The sequence below is a fragment of the Orcinus orca genome, chromosome 5 (genome assembly GCF_937001465.1).
Source record: "Orcinus orca chromosome 5, mOrcOrc1.1, whole genome shotgun sequence".
Taxonomy (NCBI): Eukaryota; Metazoa; Chordata; class Mammalia; order Artiodactyla; family Delphinidae; genus Orcinus; species Orcinus orca.
Genome location: NC_064563.1, coordinates 123263645 through 123279053, shown reverse-complemented (window position 1 = coordinate 123279053; position 15409 = coordinate 123263645). Strand labels below are relative to the sequence as shown.

At 40.7% G+C, this 15409-nt stretch overlaps 1 protein-coding gene across 6 annotated transcripts in view; it reads right to left on the bottom strand.

The window, feature by feature from the left end:
- Window positions 1–15409, bottom strand: part of CHODL (chondrolectin) — a 523451-nt gene that overhangs the window by 475554 nt on the left and 32488 nt on the right. For 4 of the 6 annotated variants that reach the window (XM_049709916.1, XM_049709919.1, XM_049709914.1 and 1 more), the window contains exon 3: window positions 11763–11838. The exons of the other annotated variants lie outside the window; for them this stretch is intronic. The gene's annotated coding sequence lies outside the window, so the exon portion shown is untranslated. The remainder of the gene's footprint in view (window positions 1–11762; window positions 11839–15409) is intronic. 6 annotated transcript variants of the gene reach the window in all.

The following is a 15409-nucleotide window of genomic DNA, read 5'->3' as shown; positions in this document are numbered from 1 at the left end:
AGCATGGTATATCTCTCCATCTATTTGTATTATCTTTAATTTCTTTCATCAGTGTCTTATAGTTTTCTGCATACAGGTCTTTTGTCTCCTTCGGGAGGTTTATTCCTAGATATTTTATTCTTTTTGTTGCAATGGTAAATGGGAGTGTTTTCTTGATTTCACTTTCAGATTTTTCATCCTTAGTGTATGGGAATGCCAGAGATTTCTGTGCATTAATTTTGTATCCTGCTACTTTACCAAATTCATTGATTAGCTCTCGTAGTTTTCTGGTAGCATCTTTAGGATTCTCTATGTATAGTATCATGTCATCTGCAAACAGTGACAGCTTTACTTCTTCTTTTCCGATTTGGAGTCCTTTTATTTCCTTTTCTTCTCTGATTGCTGTGGCTAAAACTTCCAAAACTATGTTGAATAAAGGAGGTGAGAGTGGGCAACCTTGTCTTGTTCCTGATCTTAGTGGAAATACTTACAGTTTTTCACCATTGAGGACCATGTTGGCTGTGGGTTTGTCATATATGGCCTTTATTATGTTGAGGAAAGTTCCCTCTATGCCTACTTTCTGCAGTGTTTTGTCATAAATCATTGTTGAATTTTGTCAAAAGCTTTCTCTGCATCTATTGAGATGTTCATATGGTTTTTCTCCTTCAATTTGTTAATCTGGTGTATCACGTTGATTGATTTGCATATATTGAAGAATCCTTGCATTCCTGGAATAAACCCCACTTGATCATGGTGTATGATCCTTTAATGCGCTGTTGGATTCTGTTTGCTAGTATTTTTTTGAGGATTTTTGCATCTATGTTCATCAGTGATATTGGCCTGTACTTTTCTTTCTTTGTGACACCCTTGTCTGGTTTTGGTATCAAGGTGATGGTGGCCTCGTAGAATGAGTTTGGGAGTGTTCCTCCCTCTGCTATATTTTGGAAGAGTTTGAGAAGGATAGGTGTTAGCTCTTCTCTAAATGTTTGATAGAATTTGCCTGTGAAGCCATCTGGTCCTGGGCTTTTGTTTGTTGGAAGATTTTTAATCACAGTCTCAATTTCAGTGCTTGTGACTGGTCTGTTCATATTTTCTATTTCTTCCTGATTCAGTCTTGGCAGGTTGTGTATTTCTAAGAATGTGTCCATTTCTTCCAGGTTGTCCATTTTATTGGCATAGAGTTGCTTGTAGTAATCTCTCATGATCTTTTGTATTTCTGCAGTGTCAGTTGTTACTTCTCCTTTTTCATTTCTAATCCTATTGACTTCAGTCTTCTCCCTTTTTTTCTTGATGAGTCTGGCTAATGGTTTATCAATTTTGTTTATCTTTTCAAAGAACCAGCTTTTCGTTTTATTGATCTTTGCTATCATTTTTCATTTCTTTTTCATTTATTTCTGATCTGATATTTATGATTTCTTTCCTTCTGCTAAGCTTGGGATTTTTTGTTCTTCTTCCTCTAATTGCTTTAGGTGCAAGGTTAGGTTGTTTATTCGAGATGTTTCCTGTTTCTTAAGGTAGGATTGTATTGCTATACACTTCCCTTTTACAACTGCTTTTGCTGCATCCCATAGGTTTTGGGTCGTCGTGTCTCCATTGTCATTTGTTTCTAGGTACTTTTTGATTTCCTCTTTGATTTCTTCAGTGATCACTTCGTTATTAAGTAGTGTATTGTCTAGCCTCCATGTGTTTGTATTTTTTACAGATCTTTTCCTGTAATTGATATCCAGTCTCATAGCATTGTGGTCGGAAAAGATACTTGATACAATTTCTATTTTCTTAAATTTTCCAAAGCTTGATTTGTGACCCAAGATATGATCTATGCTGGAGAATGTTCCATGAGCACTTGAGAAAAATGTGTATTCTGTTGTTTTTGGATGGAATGTCCTATAAATATCAATTAAGTACATCTTGTTTAATGTATCATTTAAAGCTTGTGTTTCCTTATTTATTTTCATTTTGGATGATCTGTCCTTTGGTGAACGTGGGGTGTTAAAGTCCCCTACTATGAATGTGTTACTCTCGATTTCCCCTTTTATGGCTGTAAGTATTTGCCTTATGTATTCAGGTGCTCCTATGTTGGGTGCATAAATATTTACAATAGTTATATCTTCTTCTTGGATTGATCCCTTGATCATTATGTAGTTTCCTTCTTTGTCTCTTCTAATAGTCTTTATTTTAAAGTCTATTTTGTCTGATATGAGAATTTATACTCCAGCTTTCTTTTGGTTTCCTTTGTATGGAATATCTTTTTCCATCCCCTTACTTTCAGTCTGTATGTGTCTCTAGGTCTGAAGTGGGTCTCTTGTAGACAGCAAATATATGGGTCTTGTTTTTGTATCCATTCAGCCAATCTGTGTCTTTTGGTGGGAGCATTTAGTCCATTTACATTTAAGGTAATTATCGATATGCATGTTCCTATTCCCATTTTCTTAACTGTTTTGGGCTTGTTATTGTAGGTCTTTTCCTTCTCTTGTGTTTCTTGCCTAGAGAAGTTCCTTTAGCATTTGCTGTGAAGCTGGTTTGGTGGTGCTGAACTCTCTCAGCTTTTGCTTGTCTGTAAAGGTTTTAATTTCTCCATCAAATCTGAATGAGATCCTTGCTGGGTAGGGTAATCTTGGTTGCAGGTTTTTCACCTTCATCACTTTAAATATGTCCTGCCACTCCCTTCTGGCTTGCAGAGTTTCTGCTGAAAGATCAGCTGTTAACCTTATGTGGATTCCCTTGTGTGTTATTTGTTGTTTTTCCCTTGCTGCTTTTAATATGTTTTCTTTGTATTTAATTTTTGACAGTTTGATTAGTATGTGTCTTGGTGTATTTCTCCTTGGATTTATCCTGTATGGGACTCTCTGTGTTTCCTGGACTTGATTAACTATTTCCTTTCCCATATTAGGGAAGTTTTCAACTTTAATCTCTTCAAATATTTTCTGTTCCTTTCTTTGTCTCTTCTTCTTCTGGAACCCCTATAATTCAAATGTTGCTGTGTTTAATGTTGTCCCAGAGGTCTCTGAGACTGTCCTCAGTTCTTTTCATTCTTTTTTCTTTATTCTGCTCTGCAGTAGTTATTTCCACTATTTTATCTTCCAGGTCACTTATCCGTTCTTTTGCCTCAGTTATTCTGCTATTGATCCCATCTAGAGTATTTTTAATTTCATTTATTGTGTTGTTCATCGTTGCTTGTTTCATCTTTAGTTCTTCTAGGTCCTTATTAAATGTTTCTTGCATTTTCTCTATTCTATTTTCAAGATTTTGGATCATCTTTACTATCATTATTCTGAATTCTTTTTCAGGTAGACTGCCTATTTCCTCTTCATTTGTTAGGTCTGGTGGGTTTTTATCTTGCTCCTTCATCTGCTGTGTGTTTTTCTGTCTTCTCATTTTGCTTATCTTACTGTGTTTGAGGTCTTCTTTTTGCAGGCTGCAGGTTCGTAGTTCCTATTGTTTTTGGTGTCTGTCCCCAGTGGCTATAGTTGGTTCAGTGGGTTGTGTAGGCTTCCCTGTGGAGGGAACTAGTGCCTGTGTTCCAGCAGATGAGGCTGGATCTTGTCTTTCTGGTGGGCAGGTCCATGTCTGGTGGTGTGTTTTTGGGGTGTCTGTGAACTTAGTATGATTTTAGGCAGCCTCTCTGCTAAGGGGTGGGGTTGTGTTCCTGTCTTGCTAGTTGTTTGGCATAGGGTGTCCAGCACTGTAGCTTGCTGGTTGTTGAGTGAAGCTGGGTGTTAGTGTTGAGATGGAGATCTCTGGCAGATTTTCGCCATTTGATATTATGTGGAGCTGGGAGGTCTCTGTGGACCAGTGTCCTGAAGTTGGCTCTCCTACCTCAGAGGCACAGCAGTGACTCCTGGCTGCAGCACCAAGAGCCTTTCATCCACATGGCTCAGAATAAAAAGGAGAAAAAGAAGAAAGAAAGAAAGAAAGAAAGAAAGAAAGAAAGAAAGAAAGAAAGAAAGAAAGAAAGAAAGAAAGAAAGAAAGAAAGAGAAAGAAAGAAAGAAAGAAAGAAAGAAGGAAAGAAAGAAAAAGAAAGAGAGAGAGAAAGAAAGAAATAGAAAGAAAGAAAGAAAGAAAGAAAGAAAGAAAGAAAGAAAGAAAGAAAGAAAGAAAGAAGAAAGAAAGAGAGAGAGAAAGAAAGAAAGAAAGAAAGAAAGGAAGGAAGGAAGGAAGGAAGGAAGGAAGGAAGGATGGGAGGAAGGAAGGAAGGATGGGAGGAAGGAAGGAAGAAGGGAGGGAGGGAGGGAGGAAGGAAAGAAGGAAGGAAGGAGGGAAGGAAGGAAGGAGGGAAGGAAGGAAAGAAAGAAAGATAGAAGATAAAATAAACTAAAATAAAGTTATTAAAATAAAAGCTAAGTATTAAGAAAAAAAAATTTTTTTAAGAAAAAAATACAAAAAAAACCCAAAAACGGATGGATAGACCCCTAGCACAAATGGTGGAAGGAAAGCTATACAGACAAAATCTCATACAGAAGCATACACATACACACTCACAAAAAGAGGAAAAGGGGAAAAAATCATAGATCTTGCTCTCGAAGTCCACCTCCTCAATTTGGGATGATTCGTTGTCTATTCATGTATTCCACAGATGCAGGTACATCAAGTTGATTGTGGAGCTTTAATCCGCTGCTCCTGAGGCTGCTGGGGGTTATTTCCCTTTCTCTTCTTTGTTCTCACAGCTCCTGGGGCTCAGCTTTGGATTTGGCCCCGCCTCTGCGTGTAGGTTGCTGGAGGGCGTCTGTTCTCAGCTCAGACACGATGGGGTTAAAGGAGCAGCTGCTTCGGGGACTCTGGCTCACTCAGGCCGGGGGGAGGGAGGGGTACGAAGTGCGGGGTGAGCCTGCGGCGGCAGAGGCCAGCAAGACGTTGCACCAGCCTGAGGCACGCCGTGCGTTCTCCCGGGGAAGTTGTCCCTGGATCCTGGGACCCTGGCAGTGGCGGGCTGCACAGGCTCCCCGGAAGGGGGGTATGGATAGTGACCTGTGCTTGCACACAGGCTTCTTGGTGGCGGCAGCAGCAGCCTTAGCGTCTCATGCCCGTCTCTGGGGTCTGTGCTTTTAGCCGCGACTCGCGCCCGTCTCTGGAGCTCCTTTAAGCAGCGCTCTTAATCCCCTCTCCTCGCACACCAGGAAACAAAGAGGTAAGAAAAAGTCTGGCTCTTTGGCAGGTCCAGACTTTTTCCTGGACTCCCTCCCGGCTAGCAGTGGCGCACTAGCCCCCTTCAGGCTGTGTTCACGACATCAACCCCAGTCCTCTCCTTGCGCTCCGACCGAAGCCCGAGCCTCCGCTCCCAGCCCCGCCCGCCCCGGCGGGTGAACAGACAAGCCTCTCGGGCTGGTGAGTGCCGGTTGTCACCGATCCTCTGTGCGGGAATCTCTCGGCTTTGCCCTCCGCACCCTGTGCTCTCCGCCACAGCTCCAAAGCTTCCCCCCTCTGCCACCCGCAGTCTCCGCCCATGAAGGGGCTTCCTAGTGTGTGGAAACCTTTCCTTCTTCACAGCTCCCTCCCACTGGTGCAGGTCCCGTCCCTATCCTTTTGTCTCTGTATATTCTTTTTTCTTTTGCCCTTCCCAGGTACGTGGGGAGTTTCTTGCCTCTTGGGAGGTCTGAGGTCTTCTGCCAGCGTTCAGTAGGTGTTCTGTAGGAGTTGTTCCACATGTAGATGTATTTCTGGTGTATCTGTGGGGAGGAAGGTGATCTCTGCGTCTTACTCTTCCGCCATCTTCCCCCGAGTCTATTTGCATCTGTCAGTGTCGATTTTTATAGGTATTCTTAACCAAGCAGATTCATTACTATTTTAAGTAACAATTAAAAACTTTAAAAACAGAATATCTATTAAGCATATGCAAATTAGCCCATAATTAAGTCGGCTTTGAGTCAAAGCCAAAAAAAATCATAAATGCCTATATTTTTCTAAAACATTTCTATACCTAATTATTTAAATAGCCAGTAGTAGAAGCCCTTAGGTCTAAATCCCTTTTACTGAATGCTTAGCTGGGAAGAGCTTAGACTTGCAGTGTATCAAGAAGGGCATGGTCTTATGATTTAGGCTATATTTCCATTTAGTTAACATATTTATAATTTAGTAAAAAGGCTGCCCTTGTACCAAATGTGATAAATTATTTCCTCAATTTAATCAGATGGACTCACATTGTTAGAACTGAGTTTTTGCTTTAATTTTTTTTTTAATTGTCCACTATTTGGCCATTCTGTTTTATAGTCTTCCCAGGGTAACTCCTTTGAGATTTTAAATTATACATAAAATAGGAAGGAGCATAAATGAGGCCCTGTTGGAAAGCAGCTCAGCATTTACAAAGTTCTGTTAGGAGAACCACTGACCGAAACCACTCACCCTGGCCAGGCACCACAGTAACTATTTACATGAGTTATTTTATGACAGGAGGTCCTGGTAAGGAGCATGGAGCTAACAAGCAACCACCAACCGGAAGAATTCGGGAAAGGTCAAAAGGAGAGAGGAGACACCAGTCCATATGTCCTACCAAGCTCTCAGAATCCTCCTGGCTGGAATCCATCTTGGCTGAGTGATGCTCACGCCACGAGGAAGGACCCTGAGTCAGAGTGATTGGCTAGAGACAACCCGGAAACTAACCCCATCACCATAAAACCCGAGACTACGAGCCACATGGCAGAGCAGTTCTCCTGGGTTCCCTTACCCTGCTGCTCTCCGCCCGGGCACCCCTTCCCAGTAAAGTCTCTTGCTTTGTCAGCAGTGTGACTCCTCGGGCAATTCATTTCCAAGTGTTAGACAAGAGCCCACTCTCGGGCCCTGGAAGGGGTCCCCCTTCCTGCAACAGGTCTGGCAATTGACCTAATTATTATATTTGGTATTAGAGAGCCTTCTAAGAACTGAGTTTCCACAGCCTCACTCACATAATTTATAATTCAGGTATATCACAGGTTACTGGATTACTAGATCTGATCATCTTTTCCACGCAAATTTTTTTATACTCGAGTTTTTGTTTTTTAAGAAGTGAACGCAAAGCTTCATACGCAAAATGAGAATGCAGTCAGGACCCTGTGCAGGGAGAAAACAGGATGGTTGATGTGCTTTAAAAATAAATTAGAGAAAGTCACCCAGAAGCAAATCTTCTCTGTTTTAGGAAGCATTTGAGTAGTCTTCCTTAGTTAGTTAAATAACTTAAGGGGGAAATAGGCCCACATGGGGTGGGTAAAGGGTTCCGAAGAGTGAAAAAGCAGCTTTTGTTTTTCAAGCAAGGTTTTATTGTTCAAGGAAACAGCAGGTAGGAAGCTGTCACTTGGAAGGAAATGAGTCTTTTTACATAAAGAATCCAGAACCTCTGGGAGGCAAGGTTTCAATGGTCCAACTCCGATCCCAGAGCCTTGAAGTTAGGCAAACTCCGGGTCAACCAGGGTGGCCCTGGAGACAGTAACCTGGAGAGGAGGGTCGGTCTGACTGAGGACCTGGGGTTTGTGAAGGAAATGGACAGAGTTGTTGAGGGAGGGGTAAGCACTGGCTTGAGCACAGTGCAGCTGACGAATCTGGCCTCGACAGTCGTGTTTGGAAAACAGGTGAGTGAGCACCAAGAGAACTTTGTCAGCCAACCGTGTCATCAGTCTCTGATGGTGTTTGGAAAGTCTGGTGTTTGCAAATATGACCAACCTGGCCGGAGTCCTTAACGATTGAGTTCTTAAGAAGGAGGTTCTAGACCTCTTATTCATGGGCAAATGGGGGTGGCAGGGAAGGATCGGGAGTTTGGGATTAGCAGATGCAAACTATTATATATAGGATGGATAACAACGAGGACCTATTGTTTAGCACAGGGAACTATAATCAATATCCTGTGATAAACCATAATGGAAAAGGATATGAAAAAGAATATATAGATGTATAAATGAGTCACTTTGCTGTACAGCATAAATTAACACAACATTGTAAATCAACTATACTTCAATTAAAAAGAAAAAAAAGGCAAAAGGATACCAGGGACATTGATTGAGCAAATAAGAGGATGCAGCAAATCTGCCCCTAATTTTGAGGCAGCGATGCACATTTGAAAACATCCTGTGTGAACTTGTGAAACTTCGTTTTTTATATCAGGTCACTCACATTACTCACTCAGCTGACTGTGGTTCTTTGTTTCCCAGGTAGTGAGAAAGGTTCAAACTCAAATGCCTTCAGGAATAAAGCAGCTGAAACAATTGTCATATAACAAGGAATGCTTGTGACCACAGAAAACTAAAGGGTACATCTCTTACTCAGGGGAATCCAATTCAATGATATTTAAAAATCTGAGCTAAGACAAAGAAAAAAATATCATAAGCCTGTATGTCGTTGAAGTCATAACTTCAACTGTCACTTTGATACTCCACAACTTCAGTATAGCTAGAACCTGTTCTGATTTACTCCTATGTGTTTCTGCTCCCCCAGGGTCACTAAGGAAGACTTTTAAAGGCTCCTATAAAGAAAAGTCAACACCTTATCGAGCCACAACTCAGCTTCAAGCTCTAGGTCCTAAAGACCCAGAGATGACTAAGACAAGTCCTCGATGAGGTGCCAGATGCAGTTTGATACTGTCAGGACAATTTGCTGAGTTTCCTGTATCCTGTCCCCTCATTCATCAAGGATACTCCTCTGTAACATTGCTGGATAAACCCATTTTCACTTCCTTATGGGTTTTTGTGCAATATTTTTGACTCATTTCTTTTATCATATTAGAAACCCGTTCATGCCTTTATCAGGTCGTGCCTACCCACATCTCACCCTCATTGTTCCTCCTTCCACTGCAGTCTCTGGATACGCACAAACCCTGGCTTACACCTCTGACTCTGCCTTCTGCACTATGTACCCAGCAGAGTTCCTGGCCCACCGTGTGATTTTTGTGTGCTTAATGATATCAACTGAGTTCTGTTGGCCTGGAATTCTGGTTGACACTCTTGATCTTTCTCTTTGTGAGTCTCTTGATATGGACGTGAATCTTTGAACATTAAACACAAGGTTAAGAGACCTAGTTTCCTGGTCTCTGAACCTTGCCTTCTCTCTGGTTTGGTGTGACATTTTGACTTTGCTTTTCCTTTCTGTAAGCAGAGTGCCCTGTACCCTTCTCTCCCCCATGAACAGATGTTTCAACACTAAGATGCAATTTCTTTTCTGCACTCTCAGCTCCTCAAGCTTGTAGTTTCGCCTAGTTCTTTTCAGTTTGTCCCAACTTCTTGTTACTTATAATTCCCCTGATACTTTTGAAAATATCTTTCTGTAAAGCTCCTCTTAGAAAGGTGAGAAACTTAGAGTGTAAAAATGAACAGTAAAAGAGAAGGAACTCATGCACTAGAGACCTCATCTTTAGAGAAAACTTAATCCCCATCATCCATTAAAAATGGTACAGCATTAATAGGAAGATTTTGGCTGCAGAATAAAAGTCCTTCCTATATCTACCTTATCTGCCCCATTCTGTTCCCCTATTTTTAGTCCTCAAATTATGGGGTTTTTTCCATCAAAGAAAATATCCATGTGACTATATGGGTACGCAACAGATCATTTTTGGCTACTTAATTCTTACCTAAGAAGTTGCTCTCTATTTCTCTAAAGATTTATTTCCTATACGATTTCCACTGTGAGTTTTTCATTTTAATTAGTGAAATCCATCCTCATTCCTGCAGCCATAGGACCTTTCTCACCACCTGTACATTCGGTTTAGCCAATACAAACACTTCTTTCCCTTCTCACTCATTTATTTCTCACTAAATTCTCAAAGGGCACAGTGTTTAAGCCTCACTAGACAACATTTCCTTTAGGAGTAACTTTTTAAAAACACAAATAGCCTAATAAAACACCATATATTTCTAAATCTGTTTTCTAAATATACATTAAATTTTAGGGGTGAAAAAGAAAAGTCAAACTCAAAATTATTTCCAGTCATTTTGATTTCACATATTTCACATACTTATCCTTCGCTGAAATTCTAGAATTACAACACTTTGTAAATATGGGATGAAGGCCACTCTCAGAGGCCAGTCAACTGAGTCTTGTCATTCACTTTTGATTTGATTGCTATGCTATGCCTACAATAATAGTCCGATTGTTTCAAAAGTAAAACATTTGTTAAAATCACAATTCATTTTGTCACTAAGTGAATATGAATAGTATATGAATATGAATAGTGCTGGAAGCCCAGGCAATTCCAGTTTTTCCCAAATCATCATCCACCCCCACCCAAGTTCCTTGTTTAACATACTTTCCACAACCATTATTACTTGATGATTTGGTTCCAAGGCTGAGGGGAAACTCTATTCACCCTTCATGGAGGAATGCTACCATGTGAATTCCTAAGGGAAAACACATTTAGAGTTCCAGTTTGGACTGTACCAAGTACACCCACATTCCTAGAGCTACAAAATTCAACTCTGCTCTGACATGAAGAAGAAAGAAGTGACAAGATGGGTTAGTGCTGGCAGTGGGGCTAGGAAAGGGGAAGGTGGCAGGCATGTGGAGGACTGGGTATGAGTGACCACAAGACTTGGTCAGCCAGCTCAACAAAATAAGGAAGTTCCTGACGTCAGGGAGAGAAGGGAACTCCAATCCAGCTACAAAACGGGAAGTGTACGTAAACGATGTTTATAGAACGCATGTTCATAAGCAAGAGAATGTACCTCTATTTGACCTTAAATACTGATTATGACATATTTGGGGACTTTTCTAAGGAGAAAGCTGCAATTGTTTGCTATTGCTGGTAAATGTCTTATAGGCTGTGGCATTATGGGAATTTGCCTAGCTTTTTGTGGCTGCCACCCAAAACTGGTGACCACAAAGTCAAAGTTAAATATAAGCTAAAATTAAATTACTCCCCTTCTTTGTTTTTGTAGTTCTGCTGAATGAAGACATTTTAGCAGTGATTTCATATTCATTAGGAGGATGGAATGTCACAGCAAGTCAATCATAGTCATAATGAAAATGCCAAGACATTCTTGTATGTTTTTCCACAATCCACTATATTCAATTGGGATAAAGTACAGGATGTCTAGTGACATAATACTATAAATAGATGTAAATGCACTTTATCTCTCAATGTGAATAGATATAGATGATAGAAATTTTTGAGTTGTGTTCAACAGCTTCCAAAGAACAACATCTAAATTTCTAGCTATAAAAGCAAATTTTTCAGGATTAAACTTCAAGCTCTTTTATATAACAAATCTGAAAACTATTCCCCTAGAAATAACCAAGGAAAAACACATAGTGTTTTCAGAGGGAAGAGAATCATTATCAACACTCACAAAAATGGAGGGTGAGTGAGTTTGTTAAGTGTGGACATGTTAGAAGTTTGAACAGAGGGGTATTTAGAACAGAAGAATAGATCAGTGAATTCTGAATCTTTTTGGAACTGCTGCCTCCAAGCCACAATTATACTTTTTGCTTCATGGTATAGTCCATCTTCTGGAAGCATGCAACCCTTCCCACAGTTGTTACAGTTCATTGTATTTGGTATCAGTTTAAGAACACGTGCAGGCATGAAACAAAACCAAGGTTGTTCTCAGCACAGCCCGTGATTTTCTGTGAGCAATCCCAGCACAATTAACTCTCTACATAAGAACCATAAAATATTCAACTACACCAACCAGTTCCTCCTACTGGGGGTGGGCTCTCATGATAGGAAAGGAGGAAGAGAAAATTAAATTCTGAGCACATTATCAAGGAGAAATGTTCCCATAGGTTGTAGCTATTTTAGAGCACCATGCAGAACACTTATCAGTAATATTTGCATAGTAAAAGAAAACGTTTGCAAAGAGACATCAGGCATTAGAATCTTCTACCACCTACTTGTCATATTTTTGCAAATCAGGTGAATCTTCTAGTCCTCTGTGATGTGGTCCATGAGGGGTTCTAAGATGTGTTACTTTGAAATAGTTAAGAAATTTATTCATTTACAAAATACAAATATATCCACAAACAATCACAAAAGAGGGTGGTTTATTAAATGGGAAGTTGAGGATTCCTTGGACACATAGTAGACACCCAACCTAAACTAATAGATGAGGAGGGTCAGGTAGACTTTCCTGGGAGTGAATGAGAGCATGGAATTTTAAAGGACGAGAAAGAAGGGATTTAGACCATTCTTTGAATGAAGGTCTTGGGAAAAAAGGGCAAGAGCAGGGCATATTCAAGGTACTGAGAGAAATGGCTGCAGTGTCAGTGGTGGAGAGAGAGATGGACAAGGGGGGAAAGCAGGAGGAGAGATGGTGAATAAGAATAAGGTGGAGGGCTTCCCTGGTGGCGCAGTGGTTGGGAATCCACCTGCCGATGCAGGGGACACGGGTTTGTGCCCCGGTTCGGGAAGATCCCACATGCCACGGAACGGCTGGGCCCGTAAGCCATGGCCGCTGAGCCTGTGCGTCCGGAGCCTGTGCTCTGCAACGGGTGGAAATGCCAAAGATCTGGCTGGGGAAGTAAGGGTAGACCAGATTTGGCAGGTTTAGATCTACTATCAGTTTTTTTTTTTTTTTCCAAGAATTTTGTTTTCCTCAGGGGGAAATAAATGAAGCCACTTAAAAACTTAAAGCTTCTGGAACTAATATAAAGAGAATTGTGGCTAAGAAATACCACTCCAGCTGCACTGGAGATTAAGCATTAGTCCAGGAGAAAGGTGGGAGTGAGTGTCAGACTAGAAAAGTGGTAGTGCTGAACACAGATAATGGAGATAGAAACAACTGGATGGAATTGAGATGCATTTAAGAAGCAGACTCAGCAGAACATGGTGAGGACTGGGTTGTGAGGCTGAAGGAAGAGGCAATTAGGTGGGGATACAAGAGACAAGAAACGGAGATACAGGGAAATAGTGGTCAACGAGGAGATTAAAGGTTAGAGGGAAACCAGGTACAGAGCGAGAAAGGAGGGTGTTGGCAAAGATCATTTTTTAATACACCTAGTATCCACTGAGATGTTGCCTTCAAGAGCCCAGGCAAGATCTCCAGGGATGGACCTTAGAAGAAAGATAACAGCAGAGAGCTAGTCATTGGTTAGATTTGATCATTTTGCTGAAAGAGCTCTTAAAAGAATAGACCCTGGAATTTAATTAAAAAGTACGCCCTTCTCAGTCACAGTTTTTTCTATCTGGATTTTTTTTTAAGTATAGGGGTGTGTGTGTGTGTGTGTGTTTATTCTGATGGGAATTTTGTATAATCAAGACTTTGTATAGCCAGAAAAGAAGTTATATTGCAAATTTTTTTTGTAATTTTAATGCCATTCAAGATGGATACCTTTACTTAAAATATTAAAGACAGTATTGCCTAGCAGGCACTTGCCTAGGACTTGCTCAACTTGAAAAGTAAATACAAAAAGAAATATGTAGGTTAATTCCTGTCCCATCCAGAATACTGTTTTCCCTTTTTTGTGTCTGAGGAAAGACTTTATCTTCTCTGTTCATTCAGACTTTTCCTCAAGATCCTAAATTCACCATCTTTTCTTTTTTCTTACCTATAACTGGCATTTGCCTGTGTAATATTCCTCTCTTCCTTTCTTCTTCCTGCCTTCCCTCACAATCTCTCTCACTCAGGAAAAAAAAAAAAAAAAAAGCCTTCTCAATGTGCTGAGGGGCGTCAATTGTGGCATGGAGGTGTCAATCAATGAACGTTTTTTCTAAAACAGACTATTTTCTATTCAACTAGGCTAGATGCTCACTCCACTGGACACTGGCCTGTCTGCTATCAAGTTCCAGATTTATATCCCAGTGCTTTTCAGACATCTTTCTAGGATGAATGGAATGGATCGTAAAAGGGCAACTTGAGCCCATTCAGAGGCACAAGGAGAGGGAAAGGAGGCTGAATACATTCTCACCATTCCCACAGGTACCCCCTCATAGAGCTAATGTACAAAATTCAATTCTCCCGCAGGAGCATGCTAACTAGAATAGCAGTTAGAGCTGATGAGGCAATCGAACTGAAAGAAGAGGGGTTATTCAGTCTCTCTCTTTCTCTCACTTTTTGTTCTCATCTCTCTCTATCCTGCATTACCTTTTTCAATAAAAATAAAACCCCCCAAACCATCACCACAGTCTAATCATGAAAACAACATCAGAGAAACCCAAATAGAGAAACCTTCTACAAAATACGCAGCCAGTACTCTTCAAAACTGTCAAGGTCATGAAAAATAAGGAAAGACTGAGAAAATGTCCAGGCCATAGTGACCAGGAGATATGGCAATTAATAGAGCATTGTCTCCTGGATGGGATCCTGGAAGACAAAAAAGGATGTTAGTGAGAAAACTAATGAAATCCAAATAAAGTCTGGATTTATAGTAACAGACGAATACTGATTTCACAGTTTTACCAATGTGCCATGGGAATGGAGAATGCTAACATTAAGGCAAACTGGCTGAGGGTCTACAGGAATTCTGTGCTTACTTTGATAATTTTCTGTTAATCTAATTTTATTCCAAAAATAAAAAGTTTATTTAAAAAATAAAACCTTCGGGACTTCCCTGGTGGCTCAGTGGTTGAGAATCCGCCTGCCAATGCAGGGCACATGGGTTCGAGCCCTGATCCGGGAAGATCCCACATGCTGTGGAGCAACTAAGCCTGTGTGCCACAACTACTGAAGCCCAGGTGCCTAGAGCCTGTGCTCCACAACAAGAGAAGCCACCGCAATGAGAAGCCTGCGCACCGCAACGAAGAGTAGCCCCCGCACGCAGCAACTAGAGAAAGCCCGCGCACAGCAACGAAGACCCAACACAGCCAAATAAATAAATTAAATTAAATTAAATTAAAAACAAAACTTCATCTCATCTTTTGCCCTCTTATAGCAGTAATACCCAAATATAAATAATATTTTCTATTGTACAGTGTGTTCACCTCTGTTCTACATTATCTAATTTAATACTTGGAGCAGCTCCACTTGTAGCCAGGCTTGGTATTACGGTCCCCATTTTACACACAAGGAAACGGCTGAAAGGTTTGAGAGGCGGGAATTTGCCCATCGTTCACTGTGTTGATTAGGGTACAGGCTAAGCTATTTTTACAAGAAGACCTCAAAAATACAGTGACTCCAAGAAAACCCTTCTTAAAATGTGAGATATAACTAACATTTAACATTGTGTAAGTTTAAAGGTATACAACTTGTTGATTTGATACCGCTATATACGTATTGCAATATGATTACCACCATGGAGTTATCTAACACTTCTTTCCCCCCAAAAAAACTCCATTTAATTATTTACTTATCTCTCATATCACAGTCTAGAGACAGTGTGAAATAGTTTGAGGACCCAGGCTCCTTCCATCATCTTCTTTGGGTTTTACCTTTAGCAGGTGAACGCAGGCTCACTAATGCCACATCTGCATTCCAACCCAGGAGAAAGAGGAAAAAAAGAGGGGGAACGCAGGTAACTCCTTCTTGTTGAACACATTATAAGGAATTACCCACATCATTTTTACTTGCAACCCATTGGCTGAAACTTATTCACACAGCTACACC